Here is a 9,266-nt window from a genome sequence, read left to right as displayed (position 1 = left end):
AAACACAACAGGACTACATATATGTAAACATTGAGGCATCAATTATAAGCTTATCCCCTTTGTGTTGTTCAACTCTTATACAAAAACACTAGAAAACACAACTTCAACAGGAATCAGATAAGACTTCAAACGGCACATGACAATGAGAATACGTGTAAGTATTTTTTGTTCCACTTAGTACTACATGGGGTGCTGAAAATGATAAATAATATGATTCAAGCAGCTGTGCCATTTCATTTCTTCTTTTTCTATTCAATGCTTCAAAACCACAAAGAAATAAACTAGTGAGGCCAAAATCTTTACATAATTGCAACATAATAATATCAACAGTAAAAAAAAAAAATTACCGAAGCATGAAAAGGTAAACGGGTCATATAAGGCGGTGCTTCTCAAGCCGGTCCTCAGGGACCCCCAGATGATCCACGTTTTGGATCCCACCCAGACAGGGCACCGCTTGCTGGGAGTGAGGAAAAGTGCTGACTATCTGGGCGTCCCCGAGGACCAGACTGGGAGACACTGGTTTAGATTCTTTGACTGAATGGATGTACAGGAACGGCCTCAATAGATGGCAGCAATTGAAAAAAAGGTGAAGAAAGCCCAAGGGGGTAAAGGTCAAACAGAGGTCAGCAGTTTCCTTTGGGGAATTTGAATTTATTACAATCTGATTTAATCTAGCAGTAATCACATTACCAGGAATATTCCGTTAAATGTGCAGTGTGTGGCCCATTCCCACGGCGCTGCGCTCTCGGTGTCATCTGACAGTTGGCCCTCTGTCACTCAGCCCCCTATAGTCCCCCCCAACCCCCCTAATTGTCAACCAGAGTCATGACCACTGAACACACAGTAATGTTGTCTCACTTAATCTCTTGATGCCTGATGTGACTGGCACCACAGAATTATGTGTTTTTGGTTCCTGTTCACTGGTTCACTTGTGGACGTACACACAGACATGTGTCTTTCAGAGCCACTGCTGTCTAAAGGTAGGAATTGAAACATATACTTTCACATGTCTGTTTAGAGAGCATTCATATACATATAAGAACCTGTTTCTATCACTGATTTGTAAGAATGTCTTGTATTTTGATAGCATTAATGCTATTTGCTCACTATTTTAAAACTCAACATATTGACATGTACTTTGAGACAACATGATCCTCAAGCAGTATTAATTTTTATGTATTTGTGCAACATGGCTTGTTTTACTGCAGTGGGTAAAAAATATTGTATACATTTTTGAAGGCAGAAAATTCAAAGGATATATTACAGCAACTGACCAATATGGCAGGCTGTCGTATACCTCAGCAGGCTATCCTATACCTTAGCAGGCTATCCGATATCTCAGCAGGCTGTCCTATACCTTAGCAGGCTGTCCCGTATCTCAGCAGGGTGTCCTATACCTTAGCAGGCTGTCCGGTATCTCAGCAGGCTATCCTATATCTTAGCAGGCTGTCCGATATCTCAGCAGGGTGTCCTCTACCTTAGCAGGCCATCCGATATTTCAGCAGGCTATCCTATACCTTAGCAGGCCGTCCGATATCTCAGCAGGGTATCCTCTACCTTAGCAGGCTGTCCTATACCTCAGCAGGCTGTCCTATACCTATATGAAGTGTCCAGTACCTTGACAATATGTCCAGTGCTACTAACGACATGCAGTAACTCTGCAGACTATGCAACAGCTCGACAAACTGTCCAATACCTCAGCAGACCATCGAATATCATGCCAGACCTTCTGATACTCCAACAGACTGTCCAGTATACCTTTATTTGCGTACCTTTGCACATCTCTTCAGTACAACCTGATCACCCACACACTTCCCAATTATAAACTACTTTCCTGAACATATTGCAGCCTTCCCCAACTAAAATATATTGTTTCTTGTCAAGGATATCCAAAAAATAATTGTGTAATTTAGTGGAGTGGGATCTGTCAATCAAGTGATACATTGCTTCTTTATCACTATGGTATATTTAATTCATTTTAAATATTTTAACGGTAAATTACCGCAAAGGAAACACTTTTTGTAATCATTTCACTAACAGCATTCAGGCAAGTTCACCCACCAGAGATGCGTAAAGCTGTGATGTACAGTGGTATGATTTAACAGGGTTGTGCGTCTCTCCTAGTAGTATCACGCTTGTAGTAACACCCATGGTGCATCGTGGTCCCATTTTGTGGTTATTTTTAAATGATAAACAAATACACAATACCCCACGTCACTTTTACCACTAGTGTCCCCAAAGGAACTCGTATAGCGACACGTGTGCCAACTCACAGGCAGGACTGATGAAAAATGAGAGCGTTCTCTCCATGGCGACCACTTGTCTTCAAAAAGCCGTAGCCTGTTTGAGGAGATTAAAAATGCAATATTTAGCGGTTTTGCGCGACTGGCCGGTCTCCGCATCTGCGTGAGCAGAGCCGCTTTTCTGGCTTTGTTTTACGCTGACCTGTATAATAAGTGTCACATTAGCAACACAACAAATCAAACGTCTGTTAATTTCCCCCCGCCTTCCCTGCAGCTGCTGGCGTCATTATAGGACCAGATTTTAATTAATATGATAAGTAAGACTTGCAAGGCGACAGTCTGTTTTTCATTCCCTTGTACAATCTGCCAGATTTGGAGAGAGAAAACAAGTGAGGGAAATTTAGCAGAGATACAACACAAAATCTGAAATATTAAATATTTACATATTAAACCTTTTGACTATAAAGCGAAATACATGCAACTGCGCTTCCTTTTCATGTCGTTACCCTGATTTTCGGGTAACGGTTTCCTGTTTCCTGCGATGAGATAAATATGCTCAAAAAGTAAATTGCTCTTATTAATCTAATGCCATTTATAGACTGCACCCAAAGCCTTTCAGATGTCGGAAATGCAATCAGCAGCTCCTGCTTCACCTCAAGACACCGACTCGCGCAATATCCCCTGAAGGGGAGGCGGCTGACACCTTTTATGGGTTCATGATTAACCTAATCCCGCTAATCAATGTAATATTCACGATCTTTCCTGCACTGCTGATGGCATGCGAAGGGAGCCTAATTGGTCTATTCTCTATAAAAAAAAAATAATAATAAAGTAAATAAATAAATATATATAATATTTTATTGCAGTTCGGCATAATAAAAGCACACGCAGAGCATCGCACAGTGGAAACTTTCACATTTTCCTCAAACTGCATCCGACCCGATTGCAGTGCGGGAGAAAGTTTACACAAACAGCACGAGTTGCATGCGGTTTTTTCGACAATTATCGAGCCACTTTGCCGTTACGCTTCCATGCATTGCCTTAAATGCAACGCACCCGATGCTCTATCAAATATCAAAAGTGCCATCTATGTGCAACGAAATGAACTGCATATGAAAGGTCTTTCTTCGGGGCTCCAGGGTATTTAGTGACACGACACAGCATCCACCACGTGCTGTTTTGCAGAAAAATGTACAAGAGATCGAAGTACGCAAGTGAGTCGTACATAACATGAAGGAGTTAAACATCAATACCCCATTAACCTTCCTCAGGCACAAGTAATTACATAATAAACAAAACCTTTCAGCAGAATACGTATTTGTGGTGGTTATTTTATTTCACTCCATAGAAGATGTACGGGGCACCAGCATGCATACATTTCAATCTGAGAAATTTCGTAGCAGTTTCTATATAAAGCACTGATTATTTTCTGCCGTTCCTCAGTGCTTTGTCATCTGTTCATATCAGACTCTTAAATCATCATTTCCCCCCGTCCAGTTCATATACAAACTCAACCCTGATCCATATTGTACATTGGCACATTTCTACATGGTGATGGTGGTGGGGAGTTATGTAAGGCTATCCCTGAAGATGACAACCTATGTCCAGGTGAAATGCAGCCTGGGCCGGGGGCTGAAGAAGGGCCAGTGGCAGGAACAGAACTGTTACATGAGGCCTATATTTTCTAAATCAGGCAGAAGGATACATTGAAGAGAACCACATCGTGCATTTAATTCCTTATAAAAAAGAGAACAAAATCCCTTCCCAGATTTAAATCAGCCGGCTGTCAACTGATGACGGGCAAAAGATTGATAAGAGTCACTCCATCAAAGAGCTAGCACTTCTGGATAACAGCTGCAATTATGAAACTCTACATAAACTAGTATTCCTTCAGGTTGGGTGATAACAGGGCATTTTCCACTCGCTGCAAGTACTATTCACTCGCAGTGCTCATGGAACAAGCGTACGAGAGGGACACGCTCGAATATTTAACCACGACTGCAGAAATGCCAGTGACAAATTGACTTTGCCACTTGACGGCGACAGGTCATTCTGCCTGTTAGCATGTTAGACTCTTTCGTATAAATGTAAAGAGTGCTGCACAATAACTGTGTCATGTGTGGAGAATGTAGAGAGTCACCCCTTCCTCTCACACACCACCACTTTTCATCCACCTGCCCGTAAATAAAACTGTGGCAAGCTGGACGGAAAACTTCACTGAGACTCGTCACTGCGATGGCTGAGGTCAAGTTAGAGGTGCGTGAAGAGGTTAGCATTGCAGAGGTAAAGCACGTCCAAGCCAATTACGTGTCACCACTGTCAGTGGGCCTTCACAAGGCCAGATCCCTCATCCATGGCCTACCAACACCACTACAATAACATCGCAGATACAAGGAGACAATTCAAAGAACCACACCAATTCATCGCATAATTATTTTGTGCTAATCTATCGTTTTTTTCCCCACTATGTCAGTTGACGGCGGCTGCGTGAACCTGCCGAGCCTCAGTTTTTGTTTCTTCTTCTGCGGTTTCCCATTTTCTAGACGGCACACATGAGCCGGACCCAGGACAAGGCGATATGAGGTGGCATGTGGCCGGAAGTCCTAGCCCCAGTCCTCCAGGCCCACCCTGCATACTGGACAAGCTCTTAATTAATTAAGCTTAACTGAGTTTTTGAGTAAATGACTCTCATATCACAAATATTACAAATGTTCATTTAAATTATGCTCATTGGCTCATTAAACATGCTCATAATTTTTTTATTATTATAATATTTATCATTAAATTGAATCATGCTCATTAGCTACAGTACAGGGTTGCTTCCATATTCATTAAATGAAATTATTGTTTGTAATGGTGAGACACGATTAATTAGACAGATCTAAATGGTTTAGTTTTATGTTCAGATATGTTCAGTTTTATTTATATTGATGAAATGATCAGATAAAGGTGATTTATTTTAATACTGAAAATGCATACATTATATTAGTTCAATTAAAAGAACTGAAGTAACAACTGATCCGCAATAATAATCCTGCACGTGATTTGGATTGTGTGGGGCACTCAATGAAGATTTCGAAGAAGCTTAATTACTTAAGAGGTCGGCTAGATGTCAAATTAGCACACGGCACAAAGGTACTAGGAGCAGGACCCGGGAAAAGCTGCCCAAGGAATCCACAGTCAGGTACAGGGTGCAATTAAGAGACAGTATGAGGCACAGACCACCGGAGACACACCTGTTTTGGTTGCCTTAGGAACAGGCGCAACACAAGGTACAGTGGTAGGAGCTTTCACTGCTCCATAGCATAATATTATGGTTTGCCATGTTACACCTATGGGCGTCCATATTGTACGATTTCACCCGCCCTAGTTCTTAAGTTACAAACTATTACTCTGCCTCATGTCCTTGCAAGTCAGATCAGAACAGTTGTAAACATCACCAATCAAAACCTTTATTCCTATGCAGGACTCAGGATGATGGAGCAGGAGTAAATGGGGGCACCTCACTCATTTATACGAACTTTCCCAAATCACACAATACGCGAACACGCTATATTCTAAAGTTGCATCTTCTGCAGTTGTGTTGCTTCATGACTGTATTAGAATTAGTTTATGAAAGAAGCCCAGGTAAAGAAAACCACTAAGAAAGAAAAACTGTGGCCCCAAAGAGCTACAATTATGCAGTACATTTATTAGTGTCACCCTATTGACCTCCCCATAAAAGAAATGAAAAATGAGTGCTTCCACAGCCAGCCTTATAATGCTATCGTCCCGCATCACAAACTCAGCACATCTCTCTCCCCCCCAACTGTGAGTCCCCCCCCCCCGCTTCCCAGCGAGCCTGTAAACGGGAATTTAAGGGATTTGTGCTAATCACCGCCGTCAAGATAAGAAGGTAAGGTTAATGGTTCCTGACAGCTTCAGGTACAGGAGGGATCTTGATAAGTGGAGCCTGGCATTGTTGAACCGCGGATGCTTATTTCCTGCAGGAGAATGGCGCGGCGTGGCGGCCAATCGATGCGCAGGGCTAACCACGGCCGTGCATCTCTTGGTAATGTATAAATCGTGCCCCTGCTCCCCTATTCAGCGTCGCCCTGATATATAGTGCGCGGAGAGAGGACAGAAAGCAGGTCCCTCCTTATCCCCCTGCCAAGTCCCCTTCAGATTTATGATGTCCAATTACTAAAAATGTACAGTCGACTCTCTCTCCATTAACCTATCAGATTCTTTGCTGGTTGATTGTGAATTTGGTTATCAGACTTTTCTACGGTACAAGGAATCCGTAGCCTTGGTGGGGGGGGGGGGGCATTCCAGCCTGCTGCTTGAGTTATCGCAGGAATAATCTGGCATGCAGGGCCCATGCTTAATTATCTTAATTGTTTTAATTACGCTAATTAAACATGTATTTCTGCAACCCCACCTCTCTGCTCAAATCTTCATTGTGGAGGAAAAACGTCAGCGAGCTTTTGTCAGCCAGGATGAAGTAAATGCATTTGTCAAAATGCATTTGGCGGGCAGGGTTAGGAAAAGTGGCGTTCTTATGAGGAATTTTCCTTTCTCTGTTTCCTACATTAAAACCGAATTAAAACCAACATACGAAAGCTGGACTGGGGATTGGGTCTGATCTAGCTGAGAGCTGGAGTGACCAAGCTAGAATAACCGAGGAAGAAGAGGAGTCTATGCAGGAAGCACAGGGAATTATGTGAGACTCCCTCCTTCAAATCAGTGTTACTCTAGAAAGGACTTAGAGAGAAATCACAGTTCATTATCATCTGGTGCCAGTGATATCTGACCTATTTACAATCATGGGATCTAGGCTGCTGCTCAAATGCAAAACACAGCATATTTTACCAAAACTGAGTTATAAATTGGGTCTGGTGGTGACAAAATATCTTAGCTCAGCTATAGTCGCTTTTGAAGAGAACACTTTCACCGGCCTTCTTTTAGAATATCTAAGGGACTGTTAGAGGATGTAATACCATGAATGCCGCTTAAGCATATTACAGGAATAGACTGACATAGTGCTAAAAACGCATATAATCATATTATATAGTAACTCAGCTAAATATACATTCTGTGACCTTTATCACAGACAATCTGTATTTTCCAAACCTTTAGCTGCTACAAGACATACGACATTATTTTTTTCTTGAGAAAAGGGGTAAGGTTTTGACACCTGTCTGTGTGGGGTTTGGAGTCGTCATTAAAGGGGGGGGGGACAAGAGGCCCAGGGATGGGGACAGCATGACAAGCAAAACTGTCATGGCAACGGGCGAAAAGTTTGCAGCCCGCTGAGTCACGGTGATTTCTCTGACACGGATTAAAAGGCCCAGCGGTCAGTGAGATGGCCCCCATTGGGGCTTTCAGCCATTTTCCTGTTGCTATGCATAATGTGGCTGCCGCCTGTCATCGGGGAAATGAAAAGGCGGCGGCGGCAGGGCAAATGGAGTCTGCTGTCAGCGGATGGGCAGTGCTCTGCCCCAGACTCTGCTACTTTGGGTCTAAAGTCCCCCCCCCCCCCAGCAAACCAGTGGGAGACAAGGGGGCAGCGGTAGGGTGGGGTTAAAATATATATATATATTTTTATTAAAATAAAAAGGCAGAATGTGGGATCAGCTGAAGGAGGAGGTAAATGGGGATAATTACGCGAGGCGAAGCAAAGCCGTTCCTCCTGCTGGGATGCAGCAGTCAAGCAGCTGGTTTTGCACGTGCAGGGCTGAATGGCTGTTAAATATGAATGAAAAACTGCAGATCCCACGCCACCGGGAGTGGGGCCAAATTGAAGGGAAAAAAAAGTAATTTAATATAATGTAATGGCTAAAAATGCTTCCCCCATTCTCATAGGTGACCTGTTTTCTGTAATCAGCTTCCCTTTTTTATACATGTATATGCAATAAGCGAATTTGCCACAAATACTCTTTACCTGATTCATAAGGGCAGGTACTTCTGTGACGCCCCCAGGAGGCGGGGGAGTGAATGCAGCCTTCATGGAGAGCGGCGGATGCTCTGTAATTGCATGTATTTGGGCTGTTCGGTTAGGGGGGTTGTTTTTCTTTCTTTCTTCAGAACACGGCAGAAAATACTCATTTCCATGGCAATATGGGTTTCCAGGAGACGTCAGGCACCATCGCGTGTATCTGGACACCCGGGGACTCACTCCAGGTGACCTCACAATGAGCTTTCCCCTCATTGGCCTGCAGCTGGATTGGACAGGTGGACCACAGACTTCACTCTTACAGCTTTATATAAATAATAAAATGATTACTTAAATGACCGTGACTTTCCCAAGGAGAGATGATCTGGAGAGAAAAGGATAGATAGATAGATAGATAGATAGATAGATAGATAGATAGATAGATAGATAGATAGATAGATAGATGGATGGATGGATGGATGGATGGATGGATGGATGGATGGATGGATGGATGGATGGATGGATGGATGGATGATTAAAATATACCCATTCATTTTCTATACCGACTTGTCCTATGTGGGGTCCTGGTTATCCACAGCTTATCCTGGAAGGTATGGGAATATCCCAGAGCATGGTGTCAAGCCATCACGGGCCAATTACAATATAATTATCTCACAATTTGCAACCCAAGTGCCCAAGAGAGTCTGAATTAAGGAGTCTGAATTAAGCAACATATACACAAAATAGTGATTAAACGTTTTAAAAATAAATTTAAAAATCATCACGACTCACAATGCCTTGGCACCATGAAATGCCACTAACAACATAACCAATCTGAATTCTCCGCTCCCAAATCTCCAGCTAGTTTAATCACCTTTTATTTCATATAACTCAGTAAATTTCTATATCATGTAAACAACTGCAATATGCTGACAAAAAGGAGCAGAAACTAAATGTTAAAAGGGAAGAAAATAAGACCTTAGCAGTATGAAACACATTCCAGCTTTTCCACGTTGATATTTAACCAATGACAACTGAATGATTTCAGTGCTTATTTTCCAACAAGTTTTATTTACGCTTGTGTGAAATTTCTACACAGTTTAACAATT

Source organism: Brienomyrus brachyistius, chromosome 16 (assembly GCF_023856365.1).
Source record: "Brienomyrus brachyistius isolate T26 chromosome 16, BBRACH_0.4, whole genome shotgun sequence".
Lineage (NCBI taxonomy): Eukaryota > Metazoa > Chordata > Actinopteri > Osteoglossiformes > Mormyridae > Brienomyrus > Brienomyrus brachyistius.
The sequence above is the reverse complement of the archived record's forward strand: the minus strand, read 5'-3'. Positions refer to the sequence as shown.